The following is a 10,552-nucleotide window of genomic DNA, read 5'->3' on the forward strand; positions in this document are numbered from 1 at the left end:
GAATGGCAAACTTATAGTAGTCTGTGTCAGAGTGGACAGTTCCACTTTGGCCTTCTCTGCTGCTTCAATGAGATGCTGCAAAGCTTGCTTATCCCTCAACAGGTCAATACTTTCTTCTTTCTTGAAATTACCCGCTAACCAGTCAACTATGCACTTGTCAAAGTCATACTTGATGATCAGAGTGATGCAAAGCTTTGCTAAATCTATCATGGAGCAGAAGCAGTTTGCTCTCCTAATGATGAGAAATACTCATCATGGCTTGGCTGGATTGTTGGGAGAATTCTACATCATCCTTTGTCTCCACTGCAACTTCTGACATGCCAAATAGTAACAATGATGTGGATACCAGTGATGTCTCAGTAGCTTATGATGGTGATGACAGCAATTCTCTGCCCTGAAAAGACCCTCTCATTACTGCATTTTAGTGAAGAGGATGGTGGAGAAGTGATACTCAGAAATGGATGCCAACAAGCAAGCACAGGTTGCAAAATCTTTAAGAAGAATCCAGGAGATCGAGAAGGTGGGAAGCTGTCCTGGGGAAGCCCACTGGCTATATGACTGAAGATGAACAGCACAGGACCATGTATGCTGCTTGCAAACTTCTCTCAATGAAGCTGCTAGTAACAACGGTTCAAGCAGCACTTCAACTCTGTGCTAGACTGACCAAAAGCCATATGATAGCCATGCAGTTTCTTGATGCAGGTGGTCTGTATGTGGCAGGCAGAGTTATCTCAAAAACTGGGAAGGTGGCAGTTAAAAATGGGACTTGCCACTGGACTGAGGCCCTTCAGGAATCTGTAAATGTTCCTCTGGATATCAGCGGAAAGGATTCTGACAAAGAGATGTACAAGCTTGTTGTTTCTATGGGTTTGTCTCGGTTTGGCATTCTTGGAGAGACCACAATTAGTCTAGCTGATTATGCACAAGCCATTGCTTCACCGGTTTCCTTGTCATTACTGCTGCAGAACTGCAATGTTGACAGCATACTTCATGTGAAAATACGACGTACCATGCCCAAGTCTGTGACAAAGTAGTTGCTGCTGCATTTGAATAGACTTGGAAGGACAGACAGAAAGTAATATCGACCAGGAGGTGCAACTTGACACAGTTGGTCAGCTAACACAATTTGATACTAGACTTTCTGCTTTTGACAGCTTGCAGCAGTCAAAACTGGGAAAGCGAGTGACTCCAAATAAGGATGAATCATCCCCTCCCTCTGCTCCAAGGTACAGTTCAGACTCATTTGACATACCCTCTACACCAGGAGTGAGTGAATCTCGCCCATATGGCAGTTATGGTGTTGGGGAAGAACTCATGTCTCCATCCAGCTCTATCAGTAGTTGCAACGGACGGCTTGAGTGTGGAAGAGCCTGTCTCTGTAAAGACAGTGGCACATGATTCAGTAACACCACGTCTAGAGTTCAAGATGGCACAGCCTGGTGCTGGGGTTTTGGATCCTGCAAACACCAGTCTCCTGATCCTTGATCAATTCGATGGTAATTCAATTGCTTTGGCCAAATATGTCACTGCAAATGGCTTCAAATCTGCCCTTGCAATCAAGGATGGAGCTGAAGGTCCTAATGACTACAGAAACCATATCTCTATCATCTTTGAGAAACTTGGACCAAGCCTGTATGAATTTCTTCAGACGAATAATCTGAGCAATTTAAGGCTGCTAATGAGTAGGTGTGAGTGTTTCACTTGAATAGTATGCCTCACTGAAGCAGACAGTACAAGAAGCAGTCGGATGAAGCAGCTCGTCTGGAAGGCGCAGAAGGGGAAGCTTCGCAGCAACAGATGCCTTTGTTCATGCGCCTGCCAGTGAGCAGGATGGAATTGGGGTTGGATCTCCAATGAAGGAAATCCTGAATATCATCAACCCGTGGTAGAGGAAGAGAACAACGAGAGAACAGGAGTTGGTGGCTGGATAAGTGATGTTCAGGAGGATGGTGCTAGGGATGGTGTGCGGTATGAGGAAGTAGGGAGCAGCTTCAACGATACAGGTGGTAATCTCAGCAGCATGACAAAAGTAACGGGGAATTATGTGAAGGATCAGTTTCAGACCCCTACCCCGCGAGAAGACAACCGTAAAGAAGGTTCAAGCCAGGTGGACAAGCACTGGAAGAAAGAGACGCAGTAGGTGGGAACCTCAAACAGATGGTGAGGGTGAGACTCAAGATAGTGCAGAATCAGGAGTTGAGAAGAGGATGAGCGACAAAGACGCAAATTCAAAAGTCGAAGCCGCTTCCATTTTCGAGCAGAGAAGATCCATACTGGCTGCAGCTACGGCTGCCATGATGCTGGGGCTCTCTTTTACTATTTCAAGGTAATGAAGGAAGGTGTAACAGCGGCCGCCAAGATACCTACTACTCCCTCCAATGTGCAGTTCCTTAGAATTGAAGCTCCTGAAAAATTCAGATCTGATCTTTCTGATCAAACGTATCAGACGCCAGGCACACCTGAGAGCATGCGCGGATCCAAGACAAAGAGCAGCTTCGATACTGACATTGTAGAGAATGGAGGTAGCATAGAGCTTAGACAGGCAAGGAAGATGAAAGGCGGCATGATAAACTCTGTGGCAGACCGGGCAATGGCTGCTTATGGATTGACTGAAGCAAATTCTGGAAATGGAAAAGAGGAGAAGAATGTGAAGGCAGTCTCTTCTAAGGATTCGGAGGAAGAAAACTCTAACAAATTGAAGGTGGACTCCGCTGAGGATTGGAAGAAAAAGATAGTCTCTTCTAATAAATTGGATGAGAAGGTGAACTCTTCTGATGATGACTTGATAGAGACAAAAGAGGAGAATCGAAGACCGTTATTACAGAGTAAGAAGGTGAAGGCAGGTGCCGGAGGGTTCTTCTGACTGAGAAGCCGTGGCTGCAATTGCAGCTCCTGCTAATCATGACAATGGTGAGGTTTCCAACCTTGATGAAGAGAAAATTGTGGTCGAGAATCAAACACCCATGCTGTCTACAACATCCAGCCTCAGATTCGTCCTATGCAAGCTCATCTTTCTTCTCGAGATGTTACATCCTCCCCATTCACCTGGCCTGGCCAACCTAATGCGAGACTTGGTCTCCGCCAAGGAAAGCATTCTAGAGGGACGATCAAGCGTCCTTGAATTTCTACTCCGGCTCGGAGTGGTGCTGAGTGCTCTGTGTGATTATGAATCCTCCTCATGTTCCGTGCTCAGAGATGCTTGTCTGCCTGCTAATGTAAAAAGTGAAATAAGATGAACCAACATTAACACATGATCAAAAGGAAGGGAATGTATCCACTAGAAATTATGATTCATCGTGTCTTGAAGCAGAGATGTTGTGTAAACTCCCAAGAAAGCTGCCATTAATGCTCCTGCATGCAGTCCTTGTGGTCTGGAGGTGTAAACTCCCAAGAAAGCTGCCATTAATGCTTCTGCATGCAGTCCTTGTGGTCCAGAGATGCTTTGGAAACTCCCCTACTGCTCCCGTACTTGTGTACCTTCAATTTTGCATAAAATTTGGTGACGTCCAACCATTTAAGCCCTTATCCGCCATATCTGACCTTGGATATCTCCAGATGTAGTCATTTGCTAGCTGTAGTTGTCCCGCAGCACTCCATTAGTCACTGTCTTGTACCATTTTGTCTGAAATTGGTTTTGAAATAGGAAAATAGGAGTGAAAATGGAAGAAAATAATGGATCAAAGACTGAAGCTCTGATACCAATGTAATGAAGGATTCTTAACCTAAACTGATTTAGCCTAATTGTAGCCTATGAACATGAAATTAAAAAGAAATGGACAAGAAATTGGCAAGAAACCATAGCTAGAACTGTCATTATCTATCAAATGAAATGGTTACAAGGGAAGAAACAAATCAAACTTCTTGTTCCAAAATAGCATGATCCCAAATTTAGTGTACGCTCCCCTATTTATAGGTAACCCTAATCTAACCCTAGCAAGCCTTAAAATTCCTACATTACAATGTTGGTTTGGTAAAACCGCCGCATAAAGCGGAAGACCAAACACATTGGTCTTGAATGTGCTATCGATTGCCTAAGCATTGTTCTTTGAGAACCTCTTACTCATTTGCAACATCCATTCATCCTGGACTATCAGTACGAATGGTTTGTCCTTGTCCTCTATGGCATGAGAATTGTATGGTTGGCAATAGAGTACCTAAAAGACCATGTAGATGATACTATCAAATAGATGTACTAATTTTTGCAGCTTATAAACATTTATGAGAATATGACAAATACCTTGTTTTGATCTCGTAGATGGAGAGCCTCCAAATACATTGCCTTCCAATCATCCTTCGAAAGTTTGCCTACAGCAGGACGACACGTAGAACATTGACGCTCAAAAGCAACCTAATATCATAGAGCAATGGCTTAGAAGGTAACATACCTTCAGTTCGAATTTGGTATGATAGTGTCTGTACCTCCATTGGTATCATGAAGAACCTATAAATGACACAATCCAATGGAGATGCATTTTTCAAATGAAACCGCTCCTTGCTAAGGCTCATCTTCGCGATGTGGCGACATGTCCCAACGTCAAACAGGTCATCCTTGCAGCAATCAATCACTGTTGGATGCACCGGCAAGTGATACAAGTCGGCACGAGATCCAGGTACATGACCCTCGTGTGGTCCATGGACTCGTATAGTGACATCATGGAGATCGTCTTTGTACTCGATCTGCACCTTGAAAGGGCAACCACATTTCTTCGAGGTTCGCAACCTACGGATTTGGGAGCCCTTTCGAGTTGCTCTACCATTGCGATGACATGCATATTCCACTATTGTCTTCCCTAAACCATGCTTTTTGGTCGAGCGGACCTTGCCCAACCTAACATTGTGTTCAAGCATGATTTCTTGAAGCCTCCGCTCAACAAGAGATCTATCTACAGTAAGCTTCAAGATGGGTGCTCTTCTTTCTAGAACCTTCCCATGAACTAAAAATGGGCCTTTATAAACATGGGGCCTTGTGAACACCTTGCAAGTACACCCACTGATGAGATCTCTCACATACGCAAGAGGAAGGCCATGCCTTCTCAAGTTAGTACACCACATGGATTTGATGGAATCAATTGTGACATTGATACCCTCGTGAGCACTTGTAACCTTGTTTATGTGATTTTCAAGGAATATGCTCTCCCACTCCTCTATACATGCAATGCGCAATGATGGCTCCGATTTCAAGGCCAATGTAATGTGTCCATCACCATTTCTACCAATGCAAAGACTTTCTCTGATTCTTCTCCACTTCTTCAAGTCGAGCAACTCCCTCCTATAGAGTTGCTTGAGCACCTCCAATGTGATGGCCTTCTGCCCGCTCAAATCACTGACCATCAAGCTGTAAGTCTCTCTATTAAAAGAGAAGTACTTCGATGAGGTATAGGTAGTTGGGCTTGGTGCATTGATAGTGATTTCTTGTGGTGCCGAATCATTGTCTCCACTTAAGAAATCAAGCATCTCAACCTCGTCGCTTGATGATCCATCTAATGTCTCTTCATCCGTGTTGAGATCATCGATCTCAATGTCACTTTCCATAATCCATGCGTGTTGACTATATACGTATATATCACCAAAACATCATTCCAATGTCACAATGCATCCAATGCAAATATGAGAGGAAGAAAGAGAGAGAGATATGCACCTTGTAGTGGAAGCCATGAGCAAGAAATCGCAATATGAACCTCAAACCTTTGTTCCAATGATCTCATGAGCTTGTATGCGCTTGGAATATGGGCCTCCAACCTCTGTTCACAACGGCACATGAATGCGCCCTGCGTGCAAGATTTTCCTATGGGTAATACCGAGAGTTTTTCAGCTTTCGCTACCCGGTCGACACAGTTTACTTTAATGGCTGGGTTTACTATTATGTCTACGTTTACTTGTAGTCCACGATTCAAAAAATTGTATTAGAGATAGTGGGCCCCGCAGAATCTACTATCTTCTTACTGCCAGCCCATGCAATCAATTTCAACGGCTGGTGGTGCATTTATAATCCTGGATGGGTTTACTTTTGCATGTGGCAGCAAACATCCCCGAATTTCGAGACACCGTTCCTCCGTCAAATCCAAGTTTCCGGCTGGTTGGGTTTTGTAAATCTGGTTGGGTTTACTTCTGCATAAAGTAGCGGCTCGAATGCGTGCCTTTTTTGGGGGTCAAGAGGAGCCGTTGATCCCAACTCCCCGAGGTCATAAAGACCCCGTGGGAGATAGTGCTGAGGCCCCCCCTCCCCAATCGACCTTCCAAGTTCCGCCTTGACACACGTCAGGGAATATAAAAACAACCTTAAAATCAAACCTTTTTTTCCCCAAACGTTTCTCTCTTTTAAAACGTTTATTTCTCTCAATTGTTTCTTTCAACCTTTATATTTAACCATTTTTTCCCCTCGAACGTTTCTTACAACGTTTATTTAAAACCTTTATAAACCACAAAACGTCTACATTCCAATGGATTAATCCAATGTTCAATTTTTTTGCCTTTCCTTTCAAGCACTATATAAAGAAACACATATTTGGCTCGGTTTTACTTGGAGATTTCAAAGGCTGAGTCCACGCACTTCAAGAAGGTAACCTTACCATCATGCAAGTGCTGTCCTCAATGCATTATCAATTTTATCCGAGTGCCTTTCTCATATCATCTTCTTGTTCTTTTATAGGTGGTGTTGAGGGTGCAAGGTGTGACGCAAAGGTATCTCTTCTCTTTGCTATTGGATGCCTCCTTTTTTCGTACCTCCTTCGAATACATCTTTACCACTTGATACCTCCTTTTTCTCTCTCTCTTTGCTAATTGATACCTCTTTTTTTTTTGTAAGTGAAATGGATAAATACCAATTTGATTCCCAAGTTGATGAGGAAGAGAATGTTGTCTCTCAAACAATGTTCTCTCAATCCACTATCCCTTCTCAACCTCTCCTTTCTTCATGCCCCCGCATGGCTTCCCTACCATGTTAACCTCCCCCTCACCTACCTCCCCCTTCTTCTTTAGAACACCCCCTCCTAACTTGGCTCCTAAGCCAACAAGCCCTTCTTCTCAAGCATCTCCACCCACTTCCCAAAGCATGGAGAATGGTCCTGCTCAATGGAAGAGGATCAAAGAACAGTAGCATTCACTTGCAAGTCTTCAACTGCTCTGTTATGACATCCATCAACCCTTTCTTGATATTTGCTACTGATTTGGAGAAATAGTCCTTCAAACTTTCACCTTTTATTGCAATTACAATGGAGTTTTGGGGTCTCTCTATGATCACCACATCAACATGCTAGGTTGATGCTGAAGGGATGTTGTTCTAATTCTAATTCAAGACTCCTTGTTGGGCTGGTTTTGATCCCAATTAGTAGGATTCCAAGGATCTTGTTGTTGATTAGTCAATGGTGGGATCAATTGAGACCAATGCTACTATGGTTGAGTCATCATTAAAGGCACAAATGGTGGCCACTGTGTTGAGTTGGAGCACTATACGAGGGCAATATTGGCATCCGTGGATAAAGATAGGGTATATCTTTGGGATTGAATTGGGATGATATGTTGCTCTTGGCATTAAGGGAGGCAAGCCTCACTCGATTCATGGTCAATCTAGCCTCTACTTCATCATACACTCTAGCATCTTCCAAGGCACCTTGCAATTTGGTTAGCCGTCTCAATTCAAGAAACTTTTGAGCCTTTAGTTGTGGCAATTTAAGGAATACTCCTTTTTGAATTCCATCATCCAAGTTGTGGTTAGACTATTTGTTTAGTATGGATTCCATTCTAGAGACATAGGATTCAACTCATTCTCTAGTCAACTGGCCTAAGTTCATGAATTGCTCTCTTATTCACTCTTCAAAGCCTTCACACTTGAACTTGATGAGAAAAGAATGCTTCAATTCATCCCATGTGCTCGATAGAATTTATATACATGAAGTTAGAGAGCTTAAGTAGGCTAAGTAGTCATCATTAGCAATAGGTTAGGCTCATAACAACAATGTAGAGTGGGCTAGATGATGAAAGAAGATCAAGTATAGGGAAGTAAACATGGTCAAAATATATGTCGAGATGAAATACTCAATGGTATTGTGCCTTTGTCCCTTGCCAAGACACCATCATGACAAAACGAGCAACATTGCCACCACAAGAATCCACCTAACCAAGTTGAGATGGAGCAATATCAAAGATCATGTGAAATTATTGGTGAATCAAGATTCCCAATTTGCATCATTTCCCATCATAACCAAGACCACATAAACTTCTTATTCATGAAATATAGAGCAATACATCAAAATAACAAAGTTGAAAATGTGTTATAGAATATATCTTTGCTAGCTTCTAGTTATCTATGCTTCGTTTTAACTCAAAAGCTTTAGACGTATCATGTCATGAGTACATAGGAGTTCTCTTAATAAACATTCCTTTACAAAGAGGCTTGCTAAATATTCTAAGAGAGGAAAGTATACATAGAAAGACCCTTTTTACTCAGTAAAGAGGGTATTTTCTACACTAGAGGTATGGATTACTTGAAAAATGTATACAAGGGATTTGTTTATAAGGGTTGGAATGCATGTGACACAAGAAATTTCTTGATAGTGATTGCCTTGGGATCCTAACATGCTAGTAAAAGAATCCTAGAAATTATTTTACTATTTGCCAAGTGGGCCTGTCAGCCAAGCACATGCACTTGGTTATTGGAAATGTCTTTTGGCTATATTATTCTCACAAATGTAGGGCAAATTTTAGGGTTTCAAAGTCATTCCACGAGTGACTAAGATGAAATTTCATAATTTACTTGCATTTGCATTTAGGTACTACATTCTTTTCTCTCTTTACAAACTTTATGGCCTTTGCATTTAGGTGATACATCCTTTCTTCTCTTCACTAATGTCATGCCCTTTGCATTTTCATTCCCAAGCACATATGCAACATTTCTTTTCTAGACTTTCTAGTTGCTTTGGACCATGCCATGGAACTATCACTCATATAGTAAGGTGATTATGCTCATGACAATATTAATATTGGCAACCACAATAAGAACATATGAAGTGGATGAAGAGATAGAAAAGAAGTGGAGAAAATGGAAAGACTATGAATGTGAAGTATAAGAAAATTCTAGGAGACTTGAGACACACCATAAATTTTAAAATAAGGCTAGTTCTTGTACACTCAAATGCTATAAAATCCATAAGGCTAAGGATAAGCCAACTTATTATACCACATCAATTATAAATTTCATAACCTTTTTAGAGCAACTTGGGAAATTCTTAGCCTTAGGTTACAAAAATTCACCCAAATCTAAGATATGGATTAGATTGTATAAAAATATTTTTACTTTTGGTAGATTTTTAGTTCATTTTATCATGTGAAAGCAATGTGACAAGATTGGTTAAGAGGGAGAAGGAAAGAAAGAAAGAGTATGTTAACCTCTAAAAGAACAATGGGGCCTATGAGACCATACCGGTACATATAATGAAGTGTATCTCTCATTGAGAAAGGATAACAGACATGCCTATGAGATTGAATGTTAGGCAATATTCTACGTAAGAATATGCATGTGGTGTACTGAAAAAAACTAGTAGCAACCCTCTGTTTGGGTGGGTCTAGCTATGGTAGGCTCCTATCCTGAAGAATAACAGCTCTACACCTTTGAAGCTCCAAAGTTAAGAATCCCAAATGCCTTTGAACCTCAAATTGCATTTCTAGAGGGCCAAAAACCTCTTAAAGTAGACATTGGTATATGCCTTGAATATAGAAATATATTATACATTGATAGATATAGTGCTCCTTCTCTGGATCTTTATCACAAAGTTGGCACATGTAGTCTTCTACCTCCATATCCTCCCATTTTCCCGTTTAAATCCTTAGATGATGTGTTGAGGTATGGATCTACCTAATAGTTGTATGTACCCATATGGTAGCTGTGAGAGAGGGAGGGAGGGAGGGAGGGAGGGAGGGAAGAAGAAGAAGAAGAAGAAGAAGAAGAAGAAAAAGCGATACATACAATGGCATGCATCTGTCATCTTAAAAGGTCAAACATATGCCAATGAGATTAGAAATTAGGCAGTATTCTTTGAGAGAGAGAGAGAGAGAGAGAGAGAGGGGGGAGGGGGGGTGGAGGGACACAGGGAGAAAGGAGGAGGAGGAGGAGGAGGAGGAGGAGCAGCAGCAGCAGCTTGTACACTGTTATGATCTTAAAGCGGAGGAGGAGGAGGAGCAGCTCGTACACTGTTATGATGTTAAAGCAAAAGTCCCAGAGACCACAAGCATATGTAGTTCCTGCTTGACCACTGACCGGTGCATTTTGCTTTAGAAAAGCCGAAAGCAGCTCTCAAGTGGGAGTGCGCTATTATTTCAAACTGACAGGAGAGAATTGTGGGGGGAGGGGGGACAATCTGAAAATATATTTCCGCAATTGCAAAATTCTACAGTGTTTCTGTTTCCGGAGTGCACGCAGGCACACGCAATTTTTGCAGAATACGTGCTTCATTCGAGATTCTTACAGGCACGCATGTGCAGAAAGGGAAAAAGAACGGCAGAAGAGGCCGTTTTTTGCTTTCCTTTTAACGCCGGGGGGGGGGGGGGGTTTAGTAGG

Source organism: Lygodium microphyllum, chromosome 7 (assembly GCF_053477565.2).
Source record: "Lygodium microphyllum isolate KBCC chromosome 7, Lygodium_microphyllum_v1.1.10, whole genome shotgun sequence".
In the NCBI taxonomy this organism is placed as follows: domain Eukaryota; kingdom Viridiplantae; phylum Streptophyta; class Polypodiopsida; order Schizaeales; family Lygodiaceae; genus Lygodium; species Lygodium microphyllum.